Source organism: Camelus dromedarius, chromosome 14 (assembly GCF_036321535.1).
Source record: "Camelus dromedarius isolate mCamDro1 chromosome 14, mCamDro1.pat, whole genome shotgun sequence".
In the NCBI taxonomy this organism is placed as follows: domain Eukaryota; kingdom Metazoa; phylum Chordata; class Mammalia; order Artiodactyla; family Camelidae; genus Camelus; species Camelus dromedarius.
Genome location: NC_087449.1, coordinates 3,081,356 through 3,097,312, shown reverse-complemented (window position 1 = coordinate 3,097,312; position 15,957 = coordinate 3,081,356). Strand labels below are relative to the sequence as shown.

The 15,957-nt window shown below is 36.0% G+C and overlaps 1 long non-coding RNA gene across 1 annotated transcript in view; it reads left to right on the top strand.

Annotated features, from left to right (window-relative positions):
- LOC135322858 (uncharacterized) overlaps nt 1-14,547 on the top strand; it is a 30,285-nt gene extending 15,738 nt beyond the window's left edge. The window contains exon 3 of the long non-coding RNA XR_010383759.1: nt 14,207-14,547. This is a non-coding gene — a long non-coding RNA (uncharacterized LOC135322858). The remainder of the gene's footprint in view (nt 1-14,206) is intronic.
- Nucleotides 14,548-15,957: the final 1,410 nt, after the last annotated feature.

Here is a 15,957-nt window from a genome sequence, read left to right as displayed (position 1 = left end):
AAATTTAAAACTTGAAAACTTTCTCACAAAATAAGCCTCATGGTTATATGGCTTTACAGGGGAACTTATTCAAACATTCAAGGAAGGATACTAATCTTAGAAAAACAATACCAGAAAATAGGAAGGTAGAAATATGATCTTAATGATAAAACCTGGTAAGGACATAATAAGAAAGTATAGTGAAAGTCCACTAACTTTTATGAACATAAATGCAAAGCCCTAAAGAAAATAATAACAAATTGGAACCAGAGATATGTAAAACTTAAAATACAGCACTAGGAAAATTGATTCATTCAGGAATTTAAGGTTACTTTATTACTTATAAATAAATCAGTGTAATTCACTACAATAACCAAGTAAAGGTAAAAATCATATAATTATCTCAAAGGTAAACAAAAAGAAAGAATATTTATTCATTATAAAATTATTAAGAAACTAAAGATAGAATGTTTCCCCATCTAGTAAAAGGAAACTGCTAAAAATTATGTATATCTATACATATGTATATAGCAAGCATCACACAACGGTGAAATAGTGAAAGGTTTCCCTATGCTATTATGAATTATGACAAGAATGAATACTCACTCTCACTTCTGTTCAAGCTTGTGCTGGCCATCATGCCATATTCCTGTTGGAGATGAACCGTAGCACCAGAGCCCATTCTTCCCGGTCAGCCATGATACAAAGATGTCACCATCCCTAGCTGTTTGTCACCATGCAATTAGTGTTGATTGGAAACTTTGTCTGGAATGGGCAGAACTTATTGGTTGTCTTTTCCTGGTAACTATATCTTATCAGTATATTAAAAGTACCTAGGAGTAAATCTAATGTAATCTGTGTAATATTTCTATGCACAAAAAGGAAAATAACAATGATAGAGATTGAGGAAGACCTAAATAAATGTCTGTACCATGTTCATAGTTTAAAAGATTTAATATCTAAAACTGCTAATAGCTTTAATTAAAAAAGAAATACTTCCAGACATCAAGAATTATGACTATACAAATTAAAATAGTATTGAATTCACTTAAGAGTAGATAAATTGACCAGTTCTAAATGCAGAAATAAGCCCACATATACGCAGTTGCCTGAGGGAAGGAATAATCTTTTCAATAGATAGTTCTGGAACAATAGAATATCTACATAGATATTAAATGAATAACTATATATTATATTGACTTTTTAATTTATTCCTCTTTCTGTTGTTTTATCTCAGGGTCTGTTTTTATCAATTGTTTTTATCCTGTTTATGGATCAAATATCCTTTCTTCTTCATTTGTGTAGTAATTTTTTGTTGTATTCTGGACACTGTGAATACTATATTGTTGAGAGTCTGGATTAAATTGTCTTCCTTTAGAGGGTGCTTTGTTTCGACATGCAGTTAATTGTTTGGTGACTTGGTTTTGTAGAAGTTTAATTTTAGGCTTTGGTAGGCTAAATCTACATCAGGCTTTCTCAGCCTTGGCAGTATTGTCATAATGGACCACACAATTCTTTGTTGTGTGGAACTGCCCTGTGTATTGTAGGATGTTTCGCAGTCTCCCACTTCATACCAGCAGCACATGTCCTACAGTTGTGACAATCAGAAATGTCTCTGTGCATTGCCAGGTGTCTCCTGAGGGGCAAAACTCTCCTAGTTGAGAACTGCTGTTCTAGAAAAGCCATTACTCTGAGGCCATAGTAGCCCTATTTCTGAAACATGGACTTTCTGGAGAATCTTTTTAATGTCTTGCATGGTCAATGCTCCTCTATTCTGCTTAGTTGCAACTCCAACTCCTCACAGCCTTTCCCTACCCTTCTAAGAGTTGTTCTTTGCAAAACCTCTTAGAATTTCATTCCGTGTATGTTTGGTCTAGCATTTAGCCAAAAGCTCAAGATGTTTCTCCTCTGAACAACTGTCTTCACTCTGGTACATTTCAGCCTTTTCAGCATGATCACTGCTGTTTGGGCTCAGCTTCTTTGTGCCACAGTTTGAAAGTGCCCCTCACAGAGTCCATCTTGTATATTTCTTACTTTCAAGGATCAGAGCTCTGGGTCATCTATTGTCTGATATCTAAACACTGACACTTCTTCTATTTTGTCCACTTTTAGGGTTTATTACAGCAATATAAATCCTATATTTGATATTTCATCATGACTAGAACAGAAGTCTCTGATTATCTGTATAGAAAAAAAAAACTGATGCTACTTCATAGCAGTCATAAAAATCAATTAGTAGTGGGTTACAAACTTAAATGTAAAAACTAAAATAATAAGACTTCTAGAGTCTAGAGGAAACCTGGGAGTGGGCAAAGATCAATATATGTCAACCAAAGAATATACAAGAACTTTGGCATTGTTAGTAATATTTCCAAACTGTAAGCATCCCAAATTTTGATTAACAATAAATTAATTTGGTTTATTCACCCAAAAAATACTACATAGTGATGAAAAACCATAGCTTATATATTCAAAAATATACATAAATTTTACAAGAGAATATATACATATATGCTAAATGTTCCATTTATTTAAAGTTGAAAAACAGGCGAAAGTATGTGTGCAGTAACAAAAATAAGTATTGTGATGAGGTATTTTCCATTTGAAAAGAGATAAAAACTAGAAGAGAGTATAAGGAATGCTTCTGGAATGCTCCTAATGTTTTATAACTTGATTTGGACAGTGAGTACACAAATACATTAGCTTTGTAAAACTCACCAATATCTCCAAATACAGTTTATGCACTTTTACTATATATCTCATGCTTCAATAGTAACAAACGTAAAAAACAAATAAGGAAACAAGACAGAGAGCCACTCTTGGACAGATCTCTTCTTAACAAGTCCTGGCCACCATCTCATTCACTAGCATCCCAGCTCCAACTTTAATTTTGACACTTAGATATGTCCTTTCATTTCTTACTAGATAATTCACAAATTATATGTACTTTATATTATCCAGGATTTTAAAAAATATTTATTAATGGAATGGTTCATTCTTGCCTGACAGTCCATTATTTCTAGAACAGAAGCTGCTTGTTTGAATATAAATTGATTTAATCAGTCTCAAATATAGTTTGACAGTTGCATCAAAAACCTGAAAAAGGTTCATCTCATTCATTTTGTACATCTCCTTTCAGAATCCCACTTTTAGGAATTTTACATTGAGAAGTTATTTCATTATGTGTCTGGGTATGCACATTATCAAAACAAAACAAGTGACAGCTACTTTATCAAGACAACAACAAATCCTGAAAACAGCCTAAGTATCCAACAATAGAATGTCAGTTACACAAATTGTAATATATACTTAAAGCCAACGACTAGACTGACATTAAAGTGATGATGTTGAGCTACATTTAGTGACATGATTTTTCATGATACATTGTTGTTAGGAAAGAGAGCATAGAGCACCATGTATTATATTAGTCCCGCTTCATTTAAAAAGATAGAGATAAATATTAATGAAAGATATGCACAAAAATGCTGACAGTAGTACTTCTGGGCTGTATGCATTTGAGAAATTTTCTTGGTTTTTTATTTTGCATATTTTTGCTGTATAATATTTATACAGTAAATAGACCCAAATAACTTTATAACTGAGAGCTAACATGTTGATTTATTTTTAAAGGACAAATAGTTTAAATATAAATATATTATGAGGAAGAATACTATAATATGATTGTATAGCCCCAAATCCTAAAGAGCCATATGTAGTATCTTAAGTGTCATGCTCATCAAATTCTGTAAGTTTGGCTTCTGCCCTCTCATGACAAAGAAAGATGTGAAAAAACACAAACTGCTTCATAGTCCACTGAATTATGTTAATATGAGAAGTTTATATCTTAGGACTTTTATTGTTTCCAACTTAAACACAACATTTCACTATGATTCCATACTGTGTGTTTCCATTGTTTTTAAGTTTTTCCACTGTTTTGGAAACCTATACATTAAGAATTAACTAACAGCTTAGAAGTTCTGTGATTTTATTTCAACAAAGCCATGAGGTGATCAAGAATAATTGGCTAAGAAAGGTAAAAGCTAATGAGTACCAAAAAAAGAGGTTTTTTTTGATCACCAGACTTATGAGAAATTTACAAGCCTGGATATCTAGCAATTTTATTAAAGTATCTCTCAAGTAGAAGTGTTACGAGGTCAGAGTGAGACAAAGGGTAATCTTCTATATAGTATCTAAGTCCACTTGTCTATGCACAGTTATGGCTCTATGTGGCATTTTTTTAGTGAATGCAAAATAAAGATTTTTTAAAATTTCTAAATTACTTTCATCTTCCTGAAACATAAAGAATAGTGGGTGCTTTAAGTCCAATGCATGCAGCTCCCTCTTCATCATTGCTGGCTTTGCTGAGATAGATCTTTGCATCCTTTCAGAATTATATATAAAGCCTGGTCTAGAGGCTACTCTTTACATAACAGAACTAGGAGATATTTAAAGTATCTTCCACCCCTGAGAGTCTAATCATTGGAAAAGCAGGAGACGTACTTCCCTGATGTGCAGGCATCCCTTTTGGCCTAGAGTGCCAGTGTGGTGTCATGTTCCATCTCCCGTGAGAAGGGTGCACTGCTTTTTCCAGTTGGTCCAGGTGTTGCTCTACATGTGTGCTCTCCTGTATCACTGGCAGTGCACCACCCACGGAGGAGAGCTCACTGACAGCTTGCTAACCTGGGTTCCTTATGGAAATCTTAGGCTGGCAATAGTTTCCCTGAACTATAAGATCCAACAGGCTTTACCATAAGCTCACAGGTGGCTCCAGAACCTGTGGCTCCATGTATTTTTAAATACATGAATTTGATTAATATGCACCAAAGTCACCATCTGTATACAACAACTTCCATATGCTTAATTTTTGATGCTGCTTAAAATCTTTGTAAGTCATTATGTTGTGGACTTGTCCAAACCTACATCATTTCCAATATCTGAGTCTTATGTTGTCTTCTTAAACAGAGCTGTGGAGAAAGAAAAGAAATAAGACTGGACTGACAACATATCCAATAACCTCAGCTCATTATTTTCTGCAGCACTGTGACGACTATTCAAATAAAATTAGAAGATCTGGCAGCCCCTGCAAATGCTAGTGTAAGGCTAATGTCAGGCCAAATATTCTATGAACCTAAGACAGTGCTCTCCATGAGTAACTGAAACACAAACATTGATTAGGAAATATCCTTTGAAAAGTTATCAAATAAGTGAGAATAATAAAAGTAGAATTTTAGTCAAGAAATCAAGAAAGTAGTATTTTCCTTGTACCAAACCTAGATGAAAATGCTCAATGTCCCAAGAAAGCAGTCAAGATCATCTGTTCAGTCAGACTTTGTTCAACCTCCAACCAGAATTTTAACTTAATGCACAGATAAAACTAGGAAAATCATAAATAAGTACAGTTAGTTTAATCTTTCTTTAGAAAGCAAGGAAATGGAGGAATTTGCCATTAAATTGTTTTCCTAACTACTCCAACTGCATTGGAGTTTAGTTTTACAAAACACATTTTAAGTTTATAGATTTCTTAATAGCTTCTCTTTTGGGGGTCATTTTTTCATTTAATAACAATTACTGCTGTACACACGTAGCAGAGATTAAAGTCAGATTAATATCTGGGGTCTATAATCATGTCACATCTAATTAAATTTCACTAATATTTAAGAAAACTCAGGTCTATTCTAATTCACACCCATCACATCTTCTATGTGCTACGGAAGCGTGGAAGGAAGTTGGAACATGTGGATGTTTTTAGCCCAGAGCACTCAGTTGAGTGATACAAGAGCTCACCCCACATACAAAAGAGCTAGAGTTAGTGAGCAGGGATTCACTTCATTGTGATTCATAGAACACACGCACTGGCATTTAAAAATTAGGAAGTATTCACAGATGACTTCCTAGGAGCAGATGTAGCACTTACAAAATTCTTTTACACACCATGCAGCACCAGAGACATTTGCTCATAAATCTGATCAACTCCTCCGTGTTCCATGGCCTTTGTACTCCCAACAAACCACACCTGACCTAGGGAAGCTGGAGCAATCCTTTTTACAGTTCACATTATTTTAATGTTACAACCATCAAAAATCTTCACAAACAGGAGCTCACATTTTTGTGATTTATCATCTCTTCTTTATATGACAAGATTACTTAAAGAAAAATTGCTTAAGAAGAATATCAAGGTTTATTCACATAGGTAAGAAAAGGAAAACAAGTTGGGTGTTTGAAATTGAACCACTTTATGCTCTCCTTTATTCATAACTAGCACTATTTTTGTAAAAGACACTATATTCTCCAGAGTTCATATAAAACAGATAATGCAATTTTTAGTTTTTCTCTCTCCACCTACCTTTTTTCTTCTCCATTTTCTCCTCAATGGAAAAGCATTTTTATGCAGAGACCATGGTTTTAGGCATAGAACAAGCGTTGGGAATTTAGAGGCTTAAAAGCTCTGGACCCTCTATTACAGTTGTGAGGTTTTCTTTAGGTAACTCAGTGTCTGTGCGACTCAGTCTCTACCCTTACATTTGGAATTACAATGCTTGTTCTTACTTATTTTACCAAATTACAGTGAGGGCTGAATAGGGTTAAAGAGTTTGGGAACTACAGTTGCTGCATAAATCAAGATATGGTATTTTGGAATAATTATTATAGCACATCAACTTATCATTGACAGCTAATAAATCATTTAGCACATTAGTAACAAAAACTACTAATTATGCTAAGTGAACAGTGTCCTGATATAATTCTCTACTTTCTTCCTGGTGACTCATTTAGCATGAATCGTCTTTCTTACCACTCAGTGCTTTGCCAGCATTTTCTTTAATCTTATCAGATCTCTTTGATTTAATTGAGAAGTCATTCTTGAAGAATGTTATTTTTCTTGCATCTCTTCCACAAAGTAATATAATTAAGATTATGCAAAACAGAGAAGATTCCCCGAGTGCCAGGCAAGAGTGAAGGCCTGTGAAATCCCAAAATTAGGAATTGCTGTAGTCAACATAAATAATTGACATTTAGATGACCTAATTAAAACAAATTACATCTCTGTAGGGAAAGTTATGATTTCAAAGACAAAATATTCCTGAGAAATAATAGACAAAATATCTGAGATTGCTGTGCTTTATGTTTTTCTGTAAAAATCATGCAAAATTGAGCTTTATTCTTGACAAAATAATATTCACCATGTAGGGAAATTGTGGAAATTTGAAAATATATCAGAAAGAATATTTTTGACTACTGTTCAGGCAAAATAGCATAGCGGTTAAGTGGGACAACCATAGAGCCCAACAGCACAGTCTTAGGTCATGTCTATGCAAATTCCTTAATCTCTGTGCCTCAGTTTCATTGTCTATAAAATGGGAACCTCCTGGGGCTTTTGTGATGATTAAATCACTCAGTGTATGTGAAATGTCTTGAAGAGCACCCTGAATACAGTAAGATTTTGATAAGCCTCCAGTCTGTGGTAATTTTCATTGTTTTACCTGCCCAAGTACTCTGATGGTAAAAGGATAATTGGAAACATTATAAAAATAAAATGGACAACTTATACCTTAGTATTTTGTCAAATAATTTACTTTCAGAATTCCTGACGGAAAAAAATTCTGTTTTCACATGAAAATTACCCTTGATCCAGGAGGACATTATTGCTTCTTCTCAGGAAGCAGTGCCTTTTTATACAGACACCCCCATGCACTCAGAAGCGTGCTCTCACTGGGGAAGTGTAGCAGTTACGCTCCAACCCTCTAATGGCTTTGAATTTTGCTCACTGTGTCAAATCACCTTTAATAAAGAAATAGAATTATAGATACTGACACCATAGGGGAAAAAAGCACCTTCAGATTCCTTTTATAAGGATTTTGGCCCACTCACATTAATGGAACAATATCTACCATATCTCCTGATGAGTAGATTTTTTTAAAGCAAAGAACCTGCTGATAAAACTTTGTTAAAATTTTATCAGAATCCTATTTCAAATGCCCATACCAAAAGCACTTTTGTGTGATGTACAGTATCTACAAAATGATTTAAATGATTATCTATTGAAACCTTATCTGTGGGGTATTTTAAAATATTTCTTTCTCTTGTTGAAAGCAGAAAGTGGTTCTTGGTGAAAATGTACCAAAGTCAGCTTACTCCATTGCACAATGTAAGTTGCAGAGCAGATTTGTCTTGAACAAAGCAACAAATCTCTAGAGCATAGTGATTAAGAAAAACTTGTGAAAACTGTGCTGCCTGAGCTCCATACCCAGTGACGATGATTAGCTGTGTGGCCTTAGAAGAGTTAACATAATGTCTTTGTGCTTCGGTTTCCCCATCTGTAAAATGAGAAATTGTATTTATCCAGTGCGATTACTGTGGAGATTAATGAGATGGCACGTTTGAGATAGTCATGGTACACAGGAAGTGTGCAAAAGCTTTGCCTCTGTCCTCACGGGTATGTCCATTTTCTGGTCAGTAGCTGGTATACATGTTTTAAACATGTTTATTTTGGAAATCAATCCAGCAACTCAACAAGTCACTAATTTTAGGAATGTTGTCATTGCATAGCATTACCCTTAACTGTACATTTGTAAACACTGGTATAAAAAATTGTTTGTTTGTTTTTTTTTTAAAAAAAAAACCCATCTATATTACATACTGATTAATACAAGATTATAGAAAGTGATCAAGTACCCGAACAAATAAACAAAAAATATGGCATCTTCGTGTTCTGTTTAAAGGTTAAAGCTTTCCAAAAGTCTTTTTTTACTGGAATGTTTATTGTTTTAAAAGTCACAGCCAAGAGAAAGAGAAATGGATGGGGGCTTGAATATAGGGAATTTAGGTTTCCTGAAATCCCAGGCCACTGTCCAGTCAGAGCAGACAACTTTACTGTTAATTCCTTGTTCGTTATTTGGTTACTCCCCCTACAAGAATGTTGCTCTAGTCTTAAAAATAGTAATAGCTTATCATTTTATTAGCAACTATCAAATATTAAAAGCTATTCTAAGTGCTATAAACATTATTTCAAAATCTCTCAACAATCGTCTGTAACAATAAAGAAAAATTATAGGATATCAGATGTAAAGAGAAAATGTAATTCACTTTTCATAATTAATTGGGAGAAGTCCCATCACCTGGTTAGCATGAAAAACTAAGTGCCCAATCTAAATTTAATCTAGTCCGATTACATAAACAGCTGCTGTAGGGCCTGGTCTCTAGCTGGAGTAAAGTCTTCTCTCCTTCTGTCTTTTCTGTAAGATGAGATGAGAGAAGAGTGTGTGGATGACTTGGCCTTGCACTTTGGAAGAACAGAAGAATGCCCTGACCTTGTGCTAGTCACCGGGTCTTCACTAGTTATCTTCTGGGTTCCAGAGCAATGCTTCCTGTCACCAGTTGACTATTAAGGCTTCAGTCTGTGGCTAGTGTATCCATGTCCCTTCATTTGGGCTGAGCAACACTCCTAGAGTAACTGGAACTCCCTTCAGCTCTCCAGATTGTGTGCCCATAAGCCTCCACCTACCCCCATGTCTTGTGGCCTGCCCAGCCTCCAGTACAGGATGGATTGCCAGCATCTGGCAAGCCCACTGTTTCACTGGCTGGCTGGCTTGCTCTTTCTTTCTTTCTTTCTTTCTTTCTTTCTTTCTTTCTTTCTTTCTTTCTTTCTTTCTTTCTTTCTTTCTTTCTTTCTTTCTTTCTTTCTTTCTTTCTTTCGGAGCAGTAATTAGGATTATTTATTTATTTGTTTGTTTTTAATGGAGATCCTGGGGATTGAACCCAGGACCACAAGCATGCTAAGCACGCACTCTACCACTGAGCCATACCTTCCACCAACACTGCCTTTCGGTCCACATGCACCCCACACATGAGCTGAGAGGCCAGGGGGAAGGTCAGCCTGATCCTCTCCCAGCCTGATCACAACATCCCACTCTTTTAACTAGGTTGCCTTGCCTGTGATGTTACAGGTTCCTTCTAGAATTCCAAAAGGAGAATGGGGAAGAGAGATCTTTCCATGCTAGCTATATCCCAGAATTTACCTAACACATGTCCTCTCCAAGCTCAATGAAAGGAAATTAAGACACAATGACTTGTTTCTTCCTCTCACACTCTCTCTCACCTCTTTCTTTTCCTCCCTTCCATGATCCTTCAGGACTGAGAACTTCCATTTTATCTTTCCTGTATACTCATGTACTCTCTACCACACAATAGCTACCATCGGGGCTTTGTTATTAAAAGCAGAAAAGCCATTTTTTCTACACTTTGGTGGAACACGTTGACCTGTCTCCTCCAGGTTTGGTTTAACGAGGTAATATGAGAGAGGAAAGGATTACTAAAGGAATATGGCAGACTTTCTCTCCACAAAGTCTGGGTCTCAAGCATATTGTTTTGTTCAGGGCTAAATGACCAGTCTCTTCTGGTTAATGTTGAAATAAAATACGATCTAAAAAGTAGAATTAATTTCTGACAAAACGCTGTCCACTTTTACACTGTAACATATGTTATTAATCCCAGAAAACTGAGGCACAACGGAGCTAAATAATTTGCACAGGTCAAATTTCCCTTTCTCCTAACTGTGTGGATGCCTCATTTGCCTTCATTAATAAGATGCTGATACTTTGGTTGAGAGATTAGTTCTTTCTCCCTTGCAGAAACACACAACAGTCTGCACTGCACATTTCCCTGTAAAACTTGACCAACATTCCTCCTGATGATGTGATGAACTTACTTTCATAACTTTCTATAAATATAATGTAAAATGTAAACTTAAAAAATTGTTAAATATATTTATCTCCACTGTCTCCAAGATAGTTTGAAAGTACAATTAGATATTGAGTCAAATTAAAATTGTGCCTAATGCTGTAATGTCTAAGGACAAAAACTCATCCCAGGGAATATAGAAAATAACTCTTTAAAATAACTCTTGCAGTCCAAGTTAATCCAGTCCACAAGTGTTTATTGAATTCGCAGTTTGTCCCAGGCATATTTTAGATGCTGGGATTGCCGTTCTGAACAAAACACACTTCCTCATGGAGGGAGGTCTATATAAACTCCAAAACCCTTGGTGGGAGAAGGGAGATAAATAATAAACAGATTAACATGTAAATATATAATATTTCAAGTAGTGTTAAGTATTATGAGGAAAAACAAACAGGGTGAGGTAGACGTGTTAAGGTGTCTATTTTACATTCAGTGTTGGCAAAGGCTTTTCCATAATTACATTTAAGCAAGGCCATGAAGGAAGCAAGAGAGGAGGAATGCAGGTTTCTAGGGAAAGTCTGTCTCAGGTACAGAGAACCGCAAGGGCACACACCCGAGTGGGGAGGATGCTAGGTGTGCACAAGGCAGAGCATGGACACCACTGCGGCTGGAGCAGCGGGCACAGGGGCAGATGTGGCAGGTGAAGGGCAGAGGCATGAGAAGCAGATTATCGTAAGGCCTCCCGAGACTTTACCTTTCATTCCCTGAAAGGTACAATGCCACTGGAAGGTTTTGAGAAGAGTGTCATCAACTGAGTTGAGTTGCTGGGTGAGGACAAGACTGACTGTGGGAGAGCAGCAGTGAAGTCAGGAAGGGCTGTGAGGACATGATTGCAATAGCCCAGGAGAAAGAGGATCACCGTCATGTGAAAGATGGTTGTGAAGGGGAGGCAACCTCAAGATGGTATAAGGGAGAGTCATACACGTGTGAACGAAAAATACTGCAAACCATATCAGTAAACAAAGAATGCTGAAACCAAGTCATCAGCAGCTGCTGCCACCCCCCAGTGAGGACAGGCCTGCAGCCCAGCCTCTGCAGCCACTCACAATGTTGCCCTCTGAGCAGACTCAGAATAAGAAAGGACAGGATACTGGCCCCAGATAGCTAGGTGCTTATCAAAGGAATGAATTCTGTGAGCCCAAATGTTTGCTTCCTCCCATACATAGAAAAGCACTAAATTCTTTAACTTGAGATGCCTGTTTTTCTTTTGATAACAAGCAATCTTTTATTGTTCCAACTACCTGGTCTTTGTTGTAAAGCTCCTATATATCCTAGCTCCTCCCCTACCTCTTCGGAGCAGTCCCTCAGAGCGATCTGAGAGGCTGTCATCCCAGCTTGAGTCCTCCCGCCAAATAAAACATAACTCTTAACTTTTAGGCTGTGCATTTATTTCAGTCGACACAAGAAACAGAAGAAGCTATTAAAACGCATTTTCTGTGGGTCATTTTTTTCCGCCAAATTATGGATACTCATTTTTGAAATATCATCTTTACTTTTTTTTCCCTTTAGAAAACAATTTTTCTTCAATACAGCATAGGGATTACAACCTCAGGCTCTCAATTCTGTTAAATGTTTAAATCACTCTTGGATCACTTCTTAGCTATCTGACCTTGGACAGGGTCTTCTGTCTTCTCTGAACCTGTTTCTTTATCTGCAAATTGGCAATAGTAGTGAATAGTTTTTCAAAGTGTTAAAAATGGCAATGCATGTAAAGCTATATAGAAAATGTCTGACGAATTTTAGCTCTTATTATAGCCACCCTTATTTTTGGAAATTTGGAAAATATGGCAATGTCACCTGAAAAAAAATGCACAACCTAAAAGTTGAAAATTATATTCTATTCAGTCTACATACTGAGGACTTAAGCCAGGGAGACAGCTCTCTGATGTCTATGAGGGATGGTTCTGAAGAGGTAGGGAAGACCCAGGATATACAGAAGTTTTTGCAAAAAAAAAAAAAAAAAAAGTGGTAGTCAGGACATCAAAAAATCAGACGTCTCAAGCTAATGAATTTAGTGCTTTTCTCTGGAAAGATGCAAGAGAAGAGCCTGGGCTCACTGAAATCACTCCTTTGATACACACCTTAACTATCTAGGGCAGGTATCCTGATTTTTTTCCATCCTGAATCCCCACAGGGTACATAGTCAGGGATGGCTGTAGTGACTGATAGCTTGATGGCTGCAACAGCCTTTGTTTACTGCTATGGCTGGTGACTTTCTTCATCCACAGCAACATAAAGAAAACAAAAGAGACCAGGGAGGATACTGCCCAGAGGAATGTCTCCTGATGCTGTTAATATATTAGCATGACCTGATGTGAACAAAGTTAATAAATTTTATTCTTTCTCTAGGTTTCAGGGTCCTTATGGTAATAGAGCATTTTTTTGCAATCAATTCTTGCATATATATGAATTTATTACCACAGACACACACACACACACACACACAAACACACACACACACACACACACACACAAACATAATATAAAGTAATAGGGAAAAAAAGTATAGATTTGCCACAGCCAGAGAGGCTTTGCCTTGTTCCAGAAGAATAGTAAAAAGACTGCTTTAACGTGAATGGAGATTAAATGTAGACACAGCCTAAGCTAAATAAAACACAAAAATGAATTCTTCTCATGGTGCTATTCATTCAAATAGAGGATTTGAAATTTGATCAAATGCCAGTGCAAAGGCATATAATGCTTGAATGACATTAATTAGTTGAATATTGAGCCCAGGAGCAAGTGAGGCTCACCCACTGAATATGTACATAAGATTTTCCTATCAAGGAGAACCACAGAAAATATCTGGAGCTGCTTCCTCCTCTTATTTACATTCTGGTTCCTATTAACATTTTCCTGAGAAAGAATTTCATGCAAATACAAGTCTTCCAACTTAATAGCGAACTGATAATAAAGCCAGCACTTTCTTTTGTGAGAAAATGCTTTTAAAAAGCATCTGAACCATGAAAGTATTTAAGAGACTATGATTTTAACCAGGCTATATTTTAAGACATCAACTGAAAAGGAGGATTTTAAATATCCCTTTATAATCTTAATTCCAGAGAACTTTATCATTTCTAGCTTAACACCGCTATTTGACAAATACTAAATTCACATTTCTTAAGCTTTCATTAATTCTTTTATTAGCTTTATCTGTTTTCAACATTTTTTTCTTTGTTCCTGTTTGTGTAATGTGAAATCATGAAATTTTACTCTGATTTCCATCTTTTTTTTCCCAAAAGGAATAATATGAATCTAATCAGGTAGCCAACCTAACAGCTTTGACATCACAAGCCTTCTTGGCATATTAAACAAATTCATCTCAGCCATTCAAATTTAAGAATGCCTAAGCAGTTTCTATATATTTGGATATAAAAATATTTTCTGTACTAAACATGTATTTACTTTGAAAGTTCACAGTAAAATATGCTATCATTTGTACTTTCTTATGGATGTTCTATTTTGTCACTTAACAAATCCATCTGTTTTTAAGTTGCAGACATCCTTCACAGACAGATCAGCAAAAGACCAGAAAGAATCAGTGTAACAGGAAATAAACGAGAAATTCAAAGATCATGACCTGTAATACCTTTTTAACTACTACCTTACCATCTGACCTTCTGCTAGTAGCTCATCCTTGCATACCTCCTTTCTATAGTTTGTAAAAATGGGAATGACAACAGTGTGGTTACCCCCCAAAGGGATTGGGTAGAAAAAACGGGCACAGGGGCTGTAAAATACCTTGCAGGCCATAAAATGCTACATAAATGCTTGGAAACAAAACAAGAGCCCCATGGTTTAATATAAAACTAGTTTTTCAGCTAAACTAAGTACTAGCAGAAGTAACTGAGATCAAACAGGAAAATATGCAAAGCTCCTGGTCATGATTAAAAGGGTTTATTTGTTTGAATTGATTTTATGGACTGATGGGTATGTGTCTGCACAGACTACACGAGCCAATGTGTATGGAGTCATCCAGTCATGACACGGTACTATTCACAGGATAGTCCAGTCAAGCAGGCTGGAATCAGATGCTAGAAGGCATATAATTACACAGTCCCAGGGGTGCCTTCCTCTTTCAGTGGGTTTGTAGGTGTGTGTTTTGTCTAATAGCACTGTTTACAGTAAACAACCAGAGGTAGAGAAAATAGTTCTGATGTATTTTTTAGCCACCCTAGTTGAATAGGTTCATTATGCCACTTTTCTTTTGAAATTCTAATTTCACTTACTTAAAACTAACGTCACTTGTTTCAAAGAATCTCCCCCCAAATTATGATCTTACTCAGGAAGTTAATCACAACTAGATGTTGCCTGACATAATTTATTGAACATTCAGAAATATCTTAATCATTTTCCAGTTTTTCCTTTCTGTTCCTCAGAAGAGAAGTAAGAAGAGAGGGTAGATCTTATGACCTCTTACAGAAGAGATGTGGTCTCAGTCTCAGAATCACTTGCTAACTTATTACTTAATACTTTTTCTAAAAGTAAAAGCCACTAGAAGAATAATAAGTCCTTTAATCAGGAGAGAGAGGACACATTAACTCAACTAACATATAAAGAATATTTAATATGTATTATTAGCATGCAGTAAGTAACATAAAATAGTTTTACTAGAATTGATACTTCCGAGCCATCACTGAGTGAAGAGCCAAAGGAACACACTACGACTCCATCTTTTCATTTATTAACTGCAGAGCCCTAAACAATCGCTCAGCTTTTTAACCTGTCAGTTCCTTCATTCATCCAACAAAGATTCATTGAGACCAGCTATGTGCTATGCATTCTTCTAGGGACTAGAGAGTCAGTGAACAACAGAAATAAAAGTCCCTGCCTTCATAAAGTTTATATTCAAGTACATGCCCCACCCATCTCAAAGCGCCGTGACAATCTAGGTATGACAATTTATGGGAAAGTGTTTTGTAAATTGTTAAGTACCACAGGAATATGTTATTCCCATGATTATGGCAATTATGTTATTACTAATACTATTTAGTGTTAAATATAAAGTCAGATTTTTAAAGATAAATATAGATTTTTGGCATAAATGGAGGTAAGGGGAGAAAAGAAACATTTAGAAATGGAACAAGCCAAAGACAGACCTTGTGGTTTTATCAGGTTTTCCAAGAGCAAGTAAGAGTTTTCTGTTTTTCTGGTATATACAATGCAAGGAATTTGAGACTGTGAGAAATTAATTTGAGAGGATGACATTGGCGAAATGGTAGAATAGGAAGTCCCAGCCCACAT